We start from the raw sequence: 14565 nt of genomic DNA, 5'->3' as shown, positions 1-14565 counted from the left end.
GGAAGAAAAATAAGTCATCGATTCTGGTCCATTAAGCGGGCTCCTAACTACCCCTCGGTAATTAATTTAGGTGGAGGCTGTTTATGAAGTTCTGTTTATTGAGACGTGGCCGAGAAGAACGCTTGACTCTCATTATGAGGTCGCGGCTTACCTAATAATTTTGTTTAAAATTTTCGAATTTATGTTTGGATCACCCGGGGGGATCGAATCCCAGAGGATATATCACAAAAATCCCTTCCTATTTTTTTATTTATTTGCATTTCAAGACGTTAGAGTTCAGAACAGCCAATGCACCGTGAAACAGTAATATTTTAATCTTTTTGTTTCGTTTCGTATAATAGAGTGATCCCTAGCCTTCAGGACCCCGATACCGACCCCGCCGGCGTGGTCAACGATTTCTCTCAATCAGCGCTTATTACTATCGACCCACTAGGGTCGATTAATTCTTTCAAATATTTTTCTTACACTACATAAAAATACTTTACTGCACAGAACTAAATATACTTATATTATATTTTTTTATTTTTCCTCTCAGACGACGCCCTGAGCCGGGGTTAGTGCCCAACTGGGCACCCTCAGGCCTGTTGTCTTAAACGTTGTACCGGGCGAAAGCCTTCAGCGCTCCCCATTTGTCCAACCAAGTAGTTAATAACATGTGCGACAAATCTACAATAAGTCACGTCAAAAAAAAGGGATCCCTAGTTTGGTTAGGACATTACAGGATTACCACTAGATTGCCCGAAATTAAATTGATCCGTGTTTCGGATGGCACGTGAAGCCATTAGCGTATGTAAAGAGTAATCGGGTCAGCAAAACGTTCTATGTATGTATCATAAATCCAGTCAGACTCTTGCATTTTGTTTCTGTATGAGAGCACACACGTATACAAAAATAAGCGACTTTTTGGCGGGAACGGGAACGGGACGGTTGCTTTCTTCATTGAATAATCTACTTAAATAATTAATACGAAGTGGTGTTTTGTAGTTAATGATAGCATTAAGTTAGTCGGAAAACATTCGCGATAGTGTTATTATATCGGAATATTCAATAAACAAAGAGTACCTATCTATTTTCGCTTCGTGCCAACAAGCCGCTTCATAACTCGAAAGTTTATGCAGACTTTTGAGTTAATTCGTTTGGGATTCGGAGTAGGAGTCTGCTTCGAGTGTGGGGGCTTAGGTTTCATCATTTATCGTCATCACCTTTCATCATTTCATTAATAATCATAAAGAACGGTCTCCGTGGTCCAGTGGTTGAGCGTTGTGCTCTCGATCAGGAGGTCCCGGGTTCGAATTCCAGTGGGTACAAATCACAAAAATCACTTTGTGATCCCTAGTTTAGTTAGGATATTACAGGCTGATCACCTGATTGTCCAAAAGTTAAATGGTCCGTGCTTCGGAAGGCACGTTAAGAAGTTGGTCCCGGTTATTACTTACTGATGTAAGAACGTAGTCGTTACATGAGTCATGTCAGGGGGCTATGACGGCTCAATAATAGACCTGACACTAGGGTTGATGGGGTTGGTATTATACCTCACAGCCCACACTATAGAAGAAGAAGAATCATAAAGAAAAAAATACATTAGACATGGCTGTATGGGCAAAGTCGCCCTTTGCCTTGCCCTTCGGGGAAAACTGAAACAAAAAATATACAAAAATAACACACATTTTATCTTATAGACACGTACAGTCAAGAGCAATATCATGTACCCACTTTAGAACCCTGTCGCACTATCATATTTGACATTGAATGAGACTTACGGTTTAATTTGTCAAAAAAGTTAATGTGACATGGTATCAAAGTGTATATTAGTACTTGTGACCGTACCAGTAACGTCAATATGATTAGCATTGTGCAGGTAGGATAACATAAGAACGTTATAAAGGAGAACCCATAAATAACGTTATATAATCATAAAATATGGACGGGAATGCAGAGATTTAAAAGTCGTAAATAAAATAATGTGGATAGTAATCATAAAACTTTAAATCCGAAGTTATAGTCGAAAGCTTTTCTGCATGTGGATAATATAAAATAGGAAAATAGTAAACACCATTTTCCTTTTTGCTTGGAAATATATTAAATTTAATAAGAGAGAGAAATATTTAATAAGAAAATAAATTTAATAAGAAGATAATTTAAATTAAATTTAGATTGTGTGTAACGGACTTATTGCTCGGCGGCTCGTGATAATCACTACTTAGTATAAAACAAATTCCCAATAATTATTTTGATACATACCTATATCACTTCATACAGAAAACCAATATATTTATAATTCCAGTCAATGATTCGATCGCACATACCTTCCAGATCTACTTACTATAATTTGACATAACCTGAGCCGATTGCTCCAGCCTTGCTAGAGCGTTGAGGTAAATAGATATGTCGAGGCTATTCCGACTGTTCCGTATCTAGACTGATGGCGATCACTTACAATTTTTAACGGGCAATCTGATTCGACAGTCTAGCAATTGAAAATCTACACACCTGTGTTTATTTTGAATTTTTTATTTTGATGTTTCGTTCTGGAATCATTTTTAACCTTTATACGTAGGTCAGCAGCCCTCGAAGAATTCATTTTACTACAGACTTTATTACATGACAGACGGCTCCGGAGTACACATGTGTGATGAAATTTATTAAACAGAAACATTCGTCGAACCTAAATAATGTTTGTCCTCTTACGAATGGGACTAAAGTTCACCGTCACGGTAAACTATTACCAAATTCAATTCGATGCATAGTTTGCGGTCCGTCAAATTGTGGAAAAACAAATTTAGTGATAGGTCTTTTATTACATGAAGACGGTGTGCGTTTTGATAACTTATATATTTATTCAAAATCTCTTTATCAACCAAAATATACCTTCTTAAAAAAGGTATTACAATTGGTACCAAATGTAACACTTGAAAACTATGCTGAAAGTGAAGAAATTTTGAGTCCTCACCATGCTAAGCCCAATTCCATAATCATTTTTGATGACGTAGCCTGCGAAAATCAAAACAACATTCGAGATTACTTTTCTATGGGTAGACATAAAAATATAGATTGCTTTTACTTAAATCAAACATATACTAAAATCCCAAAGCAACTAATTAGAGACAATACGAATCTGATTGTGCTGTTTAAACAAGATGACATAAATTTAAGACATGTTTATGATGAACACGTCGGATGTGATATGTCCTGGTTACAATTTCGTGAAATGTGTTCTAACGTATGGAAAAAGCAATACAGTTATGTTGTGATTAATAAAGACTGTGAAAAGAATGATGGGTGTTATAGGGTGAAATTTGATACATTTATTGTCCTCGATTGAATTGGTATATTAAATACATCATTGGATTTTGGCTTTCATTTGCATACTAAACAGCACCGAAGTCAATCCCAAATGGAAAAAGACCTTAAACAACGAATCATAAAATCTGCATCTGCAGTGAAGAAAAAAGTGAAGATGATGAGGAATATTAAAAATAATAATGAACAAATTTTAGAAACTATTTTCGAACCAATATCCAAACCATTGAAGGAAATCGCAGCTAATCCTGCGAAAGACCATATAAACGATTTTGAAAATAGTTTTAAAACTGAAAAAGAAGAATCAGTCGAAAGCGATAGTAGTTACGATTGTTCGAGCGAAGATGATTTAAATGAAGCTACTCCTAAGCCCCCACTCCTAAGTACTCCAGTCAACGACTCATACGGCAGTAATAATTTTAGTAACGAATCATTCAAAACATTGGAGTCGGATTCAAGTCCACTTAAAAATGTATCATCGTGGTCTTTATCATCTGATGTTATACAAGATGTTCCTTTTGGATTAAGATATGATCGTGGAAAGCTTATGATGGGTATTACACGAGTGTCAGATGAAGAAGATGGTCTACATATTGGTGATCTTAATTTCGAAAAAACTCGTTTTACGGAATTATTAACAAAAAAGACACCTAATCTGTCATTAGTTACAGAACAGGATAAACAAGCGTATAAGGTTGCGTTGCTTGAAACCAACGCGCATCGTAGAGACTATGATCAAAAGAAACCAATAAAGAGCAATAAGGGTTTAAAGTATTTACGTATTATAAAACCGCTGTTCAGACATTCAAAAGAAAGAGATTTTTCAAGTACTGAAAATCTTACACAAGGAAGAGGTCTTCCCCTGTTAAAGAAAGTAAATCAAAATACAGATTTCGTTTATTGGGATGATCCTAACGAACTGGTAGAAAGGTTAAAATTGCTTGTTGCATCCCGTGACGCTGGCAACACTGGGTTGGATAATGAAATTATTTCAATTATAGAAGAATTGCGTGAAGCTAATATTATTAAATAAAATAAGATATAATGACAAAATTTGTACAGTTGACTTCTATTTGTGCATTTGTTAACACAAAAAAATGAACATAGATAAATTTGGTCATCACGTACATAAGCGTTTACGTCTATCAGATTATTTCGAAGCATTAAATGATACTTTAGTGAAATCAGATACAGGAGACTTTGATTTAAAGCTCACACGCTTACGAGGACTACCTTCTCCGTCATTTAATGATGAAGCAGTTAATAAACAATACATTGAAACGAAACTGAAAGAAATATATTCTACCAAAGAATTTGAACAGAAAGTTAAAAGTGAAATAGACTCTTATTTAAAACAGTTTAAAGAACAATTATATGTAGCTTTGTCAGCTAGCTATTATAATAAGCCTGAAATCGATAAAATAATTGCAACTATATCAAACAAAAATACCTCTAAAAAGCAGCATGAGTAAACAGAGTATCGTGGAAGAACTACATAAACCTGCGAGACGGAATTTTCCTCGTCGACCAACAGTTATTAAAGGAATCGATGATTTATGGCAAGCAGACCTTATTGACATGCAAAAATTTTCTCATTATAATAGTGGTTTTAAGTACATACTGGTTGTAATTGATACTTTTTCTAAGTTTTCTTGGGCTATACCAATAAAATCAAAAGCAAAAAATATGATTGTGCAAGCTATGCTAAATATTTTAGATAGTTCTGCACGCACTCCTTCTTTTTTACAAACAGATCAAGGAAAGGAGTTTTTTAACGCTTCTTTCCAAAATTTGATGAAGCAGTATGGTATTTTAAAAATTATTCAACATTTTCTACAAAAAAGGCCTCAATAGTGGAGCGATTGATCAGAACGTTAAAAAGTAAACTGTATAAATATTTTAGCTTAGAAGGCAAATATAAATGGGTGCCGAAAATTTTAGATTTAGCTGTTACATCGTATAACAATAGTGTGCATCGTACTACTAAATTTAAATCGATAGATGTAAATAAGGAAAATGAACACATTATAAAAGAAAACATCCTCAGTTCACAAGTTAAAAGAAAAAAAAACAAAAGCAAAATACCAAATTGGTGACCAAGTACGCATTAGCAAGCACAAAAGTGACTTTTATAAAGGGTACACACCGAACTGGTCTACAGAAATATTTAATATAGTGAAAGTTAACAACACTAATCCCATAACCTATCATTTACAAGACAAAAATAAAGAAAATATTCTTGGTTTATTTTACGAATATGAATTACAAAAAACAAAATTTCCAGATGTGTACTTGATTGAAAAGGTTATTAAAAGAAAAGGTAATAAACTTTTTGTAAAATGGTTGGGATTAAATAAAAATGAGAACAGCTGGATTAGCATAAATGATTTGAAATAGGATGTATAAAAGAAAGATAACCGTTATATGGTCTCATTAAATTTCTATCAATGAAAGGAAGTGGTCTTCTAAATAACATAATAAGTAATTTGCCAGTCGAGTTACATTTACCAGGTTATCAATTCTGCGGCCCAGGAACAAAACTAAAGAAAAGATTATTGAGAGGCGATAGAGGAATAAATAAGTTAGATGAAGCTTGCATGCATCACGACATAGCTTACACTAACAAGAATTTAGATATTAGACATAAAGCAGATTTTGAACTAATGAAAATTTCGCGTCAAAGATTGAGATCGAAGGATGCAGGAAAGGGTGAGAAAATGGCTTCATGGTTAGTAAAGAATGCTATGAAGGCCAAATTAAAAGCCGGTGCTGGTATTAATGCATTTAAGAATGGCGTTAGTAAAATACGTACACATTTGAAAAAAATAAAATGCAAGGACAACAAAACGGCAATAAAGATTGCTTACCTAGCAGCAAAAAAGATCTTCAAAAAGAAAAAAGGAGTACATTTACCGCGCTTAATTCCCATTCCAAAAAAGACTGGTGGAATATTACCATTGATACCTATATTTGCTGGATTATCAGCACTTGGCACTCTAGCTGGTGGTGCGGCTGGTATTGCTAAAGCAGTAAACGATTACAAATCAGCACAACAAAATCTTAAAGAATCTGAACGACACAATAAGATGATGGAATCTATTGCTATTGGAAAAGGGCTTTATGTAAAACCCTACAAGAAAGGGAGTGGATTATATCTAACTGAAAAAGCGGCTACCCACACGAGCTCTAACCAATATCGACATATTAGAACATACTCAAAACTTGCCTTATTTTCGTGGTGTTTTTATGAGAGATAGTCTGCCAAGAAAGCCCAGAAAAATTGAATGCGCTGTTTTAAACCTAGATAGTTCTAAAAATTCTGGTACTCATTGGGTAGCTTACGCTAAAGTAAATAATTACTGCCAATATTTTGATAGTTTCGGTAACCTGAAACCTCCTCTAGAGCTAATTCACTACTTGAAGGACACTTTGATTAATTATAATTACTGTCAATTTCAAACATTCGGTACCACCAATTGTGGTCACTTATGTATTAAATTCTTAAAAAACTTTTGGAAAGAGTATAAAATAAAATGATACACAACACGTATTAGTATTCATTTCAATAATGGCTTTCACTCTGTCTATAACTGGATGCGAATCTACGTTGACGACATATTATTCGCCAGCTCTGGATTTGAAGGGAGAATATGAGTGTGCATTGTTATATTTTTCGACATTTAATTCAATACCTAACATCGATTCAGAAAATAATATGTTCTTTTACGGAGAAAATGGAATTCTTCAATTACCGGAGGGTTCGTATGAACTCCAAGATATATTTGATTATTTAAAAAAAAACGTTAAAGATTGTGTATTAAGATTATCATCTAATAATAACACATTGAAAACTAAACTTTATAGTTCAAAAGACATACACTTTGAAAAGGACAATTCGTTTGGTGACCTATTTGGTTTTAGTAAAGAAATATTAAAATCAGAAACCTTACATGAGTCGCACTTTCCAGTTAATATTATAGCTACAACTATTGTGCGAATAGAGTGTGATATTGTTAGTGGCTCCTTCGTTAATGGAGTACCCAGTCATGTAATTTATGAATTTGTGCCTAATGTACCACCAGGCTATCGCATTATAGAAATACCTAAAAACTTAATTTATTTTCCTGTTAATCAAAACTCAGTTAGCCAAATAAATATAAGACTGCTCGACGCAAAAAACAATTTAGTTAATTTACGCGGTGAGGAAATACAGTTGTATTTACATCTCAGGAAAAATATTAGTTTACAATAAAACCGCGACAACAATTCAAAATACTGTTAGTTTACAAAGCGCTTCGCAAAAAATAACACCTACGAAAAGGCTTAAAAAAATATCTAAAGAAAATAAACAATTTCTTAAATTAATTGGTTTATTAAAATGAATATTTTAAACGTGTTAGAGTCCCCAGTGTCTGATAACAGCATTGAAAGTTTCGAATTTCATTCCTACAAACCATATGTAACAAGTTTCAACAAGAACGATGAAATCCGGATCCCTATTAATCAGCAAGATTTGTATGTGTTGCCTTCCATGAGTACTTTATTCATAGAGGGTAAAGTAAACGTATACAAAAATGATGATAAAGCAACGGTTACAGACATACATTTTATCAATAATGCTATCTTATTTTTGTTCCAAGATATTCGTTACGAATTAAATGGAATAGAAATTGATAAAATTAAAAATGCCGGTATAACAACAACTATGAAATCATATTTGTCTATGAATGAAAATGAATCAAAATCAGCAAAAATATGGGGTTGGTCAATTAATGGTTCTAAGAATATCAATAGTGGAATATTTTCTGTATCTATACCTTTAAATAAAATATTAGGTTTTGCAGAGGATTATAAAAAAATCATAATAAACTGTAAACACGAGTTGGTTTTATTAAGAAGTAATACTAACGTAATGCTTTACGACTGAGCACTGGAGAAGTAGTAGATGATATTATTATCACCAAAATAGTTTGGCGTGTACCTCACATTAAAGTTTCTGATCGCGAGAGAGTTAACCCACTGAAACATTTAGAGAGAGACCGTTCTATCACCTTAGCTTTTAGAAATTGGGATGTTTATGAGTATCCTTTGCTTCCTAAAACGCAAAAACATACTTGGTCAATCAAAACGTCTTCTCAAATAGAAAAACCACGCTTTATAATAATTGGATTACAAACGAATAGAAAACAAAATGTAAAGAGTTCTATGTCAGAGTTTGACCATTGTAATGTAACTGGTGTTAAAGTGTTCTTGAATCAAATATATTATCCATATGAAAATTTGAATGTAAGTTTTTCTGACAATAAAATATCTTTATTATACGAGTTATATACAAGATTCCAACAGTCGTATTACGGACGACGTGCTGAGCCGTTGTTAAGTCTGAAAGAATTTAAAGATATTGCTCCCCTTTTTGTCATTGACTGCTGTCGACAACAAGAAACTTTAAAAGGCTCAGTAGATGTCAGAGTTGAAATAGAAGCTGACCAAGATATACCTGATCAGACTGCAGCTTATTGTTTAATATTAAACGATTGTATTTTTGTTTATTGTTTATATGTATAATAACCTTCATTAAATAGTGGAGAAATACTGTTATTTTTGAGGTTTTTAATGTGATGTCGTAAATAATTTCATTTTTTCCTCAGCATTGCACCCGAGCGAAGCCGGGGCGGGTCGCTAGTAGGTAATAATTAATTTTATAATTTTATGTACTTAGCCACCTATCTCTAAGTTTTATTCTGCAATAGTTTTAGTTTTCGTTTTATTTTTTTCATACCATTTAAATGTTAATTAAAACACATAATAACGGGTTCTTACCGCGTTTAAATGGGGATATGAGACTCCCGATATTTCGACACTGTTGCAAGTGCCATGATCACGGGATGACTGATGATATTGGAGTGGAGTAGGTAGATCCATAATTTTCTACGGGCAGACATATCTGTCTACCCTCTTTCTTTGCCGCTTGTTTATGCTCTCCAATCTCATCAGTCATCCCGTGATCATGGCACTTGCAACAGTGTCGAAATATCGGGAGTCTCATATCCCCATTTAAACGCGGTAAGAACCCGTTATTATGTGTTTTAATTATGATAATAACCGCGTAAACTTAAAACAATGCATTTAAATGTTGTTTAAAGAAAGTTTAGACGATCTATGTTTTTTCTTTTTTAAATTTTGTTTTCAATTATTGTTCTTTTTAATTTGCTAACTTTAGTTTATACTTTTTATTATCAGTGTTGTGTGCGTCTATAATTAGCAGGCATACCGGAACTTTTCCTATGTGTATTTTATATTGTGTGTTTGTTTATGTACTGCTGTTGATGTACCATAATAAATAAATAAACAAATAAACAAAATGAAGTACTTAATAAGAGAAAAGCCAAAATATAATGTAAAGTACAACAGCAAGGGAGCACCGCAGAAAGCCAGCAACAGAACAAAAAATGTATCAAAAAATAAAACAAAAATATCACTCCATGACAGGCCGGGGACCAGCCAGTCGCTACCCAACTAAAGAGTTCGCGACAATGGCCCCAATTCCTGCAGACACCTCCTAATTTACTTTAAGTTATACCTCTGGTTAAGCACCATTAAGTTTGTATTTATTTAATTATTAAATATGTGTGTTCTGATTGCTTCGAGTAAAAACATTTGAGATTCCCGCTGTTTGTGCACGGCGCTCGCTTGACCGTGAGTAGCAAGTGTTGCTGGATGGCTCGCAGAGGTGGCGCTAGTTACACCATTTTCCAATGAAAAACTGCGTGCTGATTGGTCGTGATCGACGCGGCCCCCTCTCGAATTGTTCGTCGGCTTCATGGCGGCTGCATAATTTTTAGCTCCGTCAAATAAATAAATATTTTTAGTGTTCTTTGACTAAAAAAGCCACCGGATTTCTTTCAAATAACTTTATAAACTTGTGCTCGTGTGTGTGAAGTGTTATTATACGAGGTACCTCGCAATCTTCCTGACTTTTTCGTCACCGACTTCCACGCTGTGACTCGCTGTGACTGTGCGACGAGTTTTCTTTAAAATTACTTTGAAGAGGAGTCGAATCTTCGCCTCCTGCAGCTAGAAGGCGGCACTTTGTCAAAGCAGGTGAGTGAGTGGCTTTGTACTTGCACGGGAGTCTGTTTGTGTTACTTGAAGCAATCCACATAATCTTAAAATTTTTACTAGGGTAAATCACCCACCCAAGAGTGGGCTATTTACACGCCCTTTCATAATTTGGTCCTTCGAGCCGGATTAGAGATCCAGTGCGAATCTTAATCCTTATAGTAGTTGAATGGTCGCTGATAGGTATTTATTTACGTAATTATTGGTAAAAATATCTCATAGTAACCTTCCCACGTACGCCATCTTTTCCATTTACCTACATATTATTATTTCAATATAATAGGTAATATGATAAATTTATAACTCATCAACTTACTAAGTGCTTAAAGTTTAATATTTGTTGTTTTTTTTCTATTGGAATTGCATAAAACTTAATAACCTTTAAAAATGTCGAAACCCGGGGATAGTACAACTCACAGTTCTCCGGATAATCTTCTTGCCTATTTAACTGCGAAAAAAGAACGTCTTTTTGCACGTATTAACGAGTTGTATGGTTTAGCTTTAAAAATTTCTAATTTCGCGTCTCGAGATAATGAACGTTTCATGGCTCAGTCCGAGATTATTGATGACATGCGCGGTCAGTTTGAAAAAATAATTGACGATATGAATGACATTCAGTTAACTTCAAACCCTAAATACAAGGTTGATTATCAACCTTTGACTGCATTTGAAGATTTGTATTTGAAGGTAAGGCGCACTCGAAATAATATTATCGAGTCGTCGCGGTCTGTTCCGTTGTCTCATAACACCGATATGAATACCAAACTCAATATTAAATTGCCTCCGATCGAGCTACCGAGCTTTAACGGACAGACAGAGAACTGGCCAAAGTTTTACGAATCTTTCAAAGCGAACATTCATAATAACAACCAACTGACTGACTCGCAGCGTGTGCAGTATTTAATAGGTAAACTTACACACGATGCGCTCAAGATTTCCGCCGGTATTGTGCCGTCGGGCGAGACTTATACTATCATTTGGGATAGTTTAGTGGAAAAATATCAAGATAAGCGCGCATTAGGCACGCATTATTTGAATAATATTTTAGATGTGAAGAGCTGTAATAATACGCCCGGCAGCCTCGACTCATTTGTTGAACGATATTCTGCCTCTGTATTGGCTTTAAAACAGTTAGGTATTGATGATCTTACCGATTTTATTCTTTTACATTGCGCTTTAAGAAAAATCGATTCTCAAACCGTTCAGGCCTTTGAATTGTCTGTTAGAGACAAAACAATTCCTTCATATAAAGATTTGATTTCATTCATTAGAGATCAAGTTAAAATATTAGAACGATCTAACTTAATTACTTCCAACTCGCACCGTTCATTCACTAATACAGCGAATGTAAACAAAGCATCAACTTCAAAGCGATTGGTTACGAAGTCTTTCGCCGCGTGTAATGAAAATGTTTCAAACACGCAACACTGTATTTTTTGCAGTGATTCAAATCACTCTGTGAATAATTGCTCACAGTTTAAAAATTTGACTTCACCGCAAGTTCGGTTTGAATTTATCAAGTCGAAGCATGCGTGTGTAAACTGTCTTAGTGGTTTACATACAGTTACTGCTTGTAAATCGATAGGTGTTTGCGATTTGTGTAAAAAGCGCCATCACACATTTTTACATTTTGACAATAAGAAATCAGGTACTTACACTCATGTGTCCCAAAGTTTACCTATACCTACGGGTAAGGGGTCATTGACCGCTGACGTGCCGCCGGAGAACAAAATGTCTAGCGCGAGTCCGATCACTAGCACAGCTGATTGCCGCGTACCTTATGTACCTACGCATGCACCGCCGCAGTCGCTCGCGCTGTCGCCTCCTGCGCCGCCGCCGCCGTCCGCGCCACCGCTTCGTGACCCGACGTTGTCTTTTAATGCTGAAATAAAGCCTAATTCTACAATTTTATTATCGACGGCGCAAGTTTATGCCAAGCCGAAGAATGGTGATGGTATTAATAATAAAAGGATAATACGTTGTCTAATCGATAATGGTTCGCAGAACAATCTTATTACGACCGACTGCTGCAAAGCGCTTAATTTGCCAATAATTCCTTTAAGTAATTCTTTTGTTAAAGGAATTGGTTCCGCCTCTCGGCCCATACTGGGGTACGTTTACGTGGACATTGAGTCCCGCGTATACCCAAATAATAAATACGCGATTCATGCTTTGGTCGTGGATTGTATAACCGATCAGTTGCCTGCTCACTATATAGCCAAGGGTGAGAATATGAGCTACTTAGAGGGATTGCCCCTAGCGGATATGACATGGAACATACCCGGAAACATTGACGTTGTCTTGGGTGCACAACTGTTTCCTTATATTTATTTGGGCAACAGGGTCGACTCGGGGACAAATGCGCCTCCCGCTATGATGACCGCATTTGGATATGTACTTATGGGTGACTATCCCACTAATGCTATTAATACATCAATGTCATTCTCCGCGCTTGCGCTTAATGATTTAGTTCAAAAGTTTTGGCAGTTAGAAGAAGTCCCTGGCTTAAAATATTTAAGTCCAGAAGAGACTCAGTGTGAGAACATCTTCCTAGCCTCTGTGTCACGAGCTGATGATGGCAGATACTGTGTCCCGTTGCCTTTCTCTAAGGATCCGAGTGAGCTTGGCAATTCACGCGCTGTGGCACAGCGTCGTTTTATGGCCTTAGAGCGAAAATTTAAACAGTCACCCGATTTACAGGGAAACTATAATAAGGTAATCGGTGAATATATCGACAAAGGCTACTTATCTGAAGTGGCGCAGGCTGATATAGTTGATGATGGTTATTACATACCGCATCACGCCGTGATTCGGCCAGACAAGCCCATGCCTAGGGTTGTGCTTGACGCCAGCGCTAAAACTCACACAGGGTTGTCACTGAATGATATTCTTCATACTGGCCCAAACTTACAGGCTGATCTTACGCTACTGTTGCTGGATTTTCGCTTATTCCCGGTAGCCATAACTGCCGACATAACACAAATGTATTTACAAATTCAGGTGCCTGATGAACATCGTAAATATTTAAGAATCTTATTTCGATTTACGAGTAATGATATTTTGCGCACCTATCAGTTCAATCGTGTTCCATTTGGACTGAAGTCTAGTCCATACTTAGCCATGCGAACTGTTCGCCAATTGGCCAATGACATGAGACCACATTTTCCTGACGCTGCCCAAGTAGCTGAGTCCAAATTATATATGGATGACTTGGTCCATAGTGTACCAGATGATGACTGTGCCGCTCTTCTTGCACGAGAATTGATCTCACTATTTAAGTCTGGTGCCTTTGATCTGGTGAAATGGAACAGCAATTCACCTTCTGTACTCGAGAACTTACCCGAGTCTCATCGTAGCCAGGTAGATTTTACTGACGGCTCTAGCAGTGCCTCTAAGGTGTTGGGTCTTTCTTGGGAACCATGTGATGACATTTTCTTCTTCACGACCTCTGATGTCCAGGAAAAGTGTACTAAGCGGAGCATACTTTCCATGGTCGCACGTTTATTTGACGTTCTTGGCCTCGTAGGTCCGGTGATTTTATATGCCAAATTACTCATTAAAGAGCTATGGCTATGTGACATTGGTTGGGATGAAACTCCCCCGGATGGTATTATTCAAAGATTCTCTGCTCTGAGGCAAGAATTTCCTCTTCTTGCGACTTTGAAAATCCCACGTCATGTTGGTGTTCTCAACGATTCCACTGTTGTTCTCGTCGCGTTTTGCGATGCTAGCATGAACGGGTATGGTTGTGTCATATATTTACATTCCATTGACGCAAATGGAAAAATCATAGTAAGATTGTTGTGTGCCAAGTCTAAGGTGTCCCCCACCAAGGTAACCACACTCGCTCGTTTGGAGTTGTGTGCTGCAGTATTGATGTCCAAGTTAGTACGGACTGTCCATAATACTTACGGATCTCGGATCTCTATTGCAGGGATCTATGCTTTTTCTGATTCCACCATTGCGCTCTCCTGGATTCATTCGTCACCGCATCGTTGGTCGGTGTTCGTTAGCAACCGAGTAGCTCAATGTCAGGAAAACTTGCCACCGAATAATTTCTACCATATAGCTGGCAAAGAAAATCCGAGTGATTGTTTGTCGCGAGGCATGTTGCCTTCCCAACTCATATCACATAAGTTGTGGTGG

This window comes from Pectinophora gossypiella, chromosome 18 (genome assembly GCF_024362695.1).
Source record: "Pectinophora gossypiella chromosome 18, ilPecGoss1.1, whole genome shotgun sequence".
In the NCBI taxonomy this organism is placed as follows: domain Eukaryota; kingdom Metazoa; phylum Arthropoda; class Insecta; order Lepidoptera; family Gelechiidae; genus Pectinophora; species Pectinophora gossypiella.
This window is presented reverse-complemented; position numbering follows the sequence as displayed.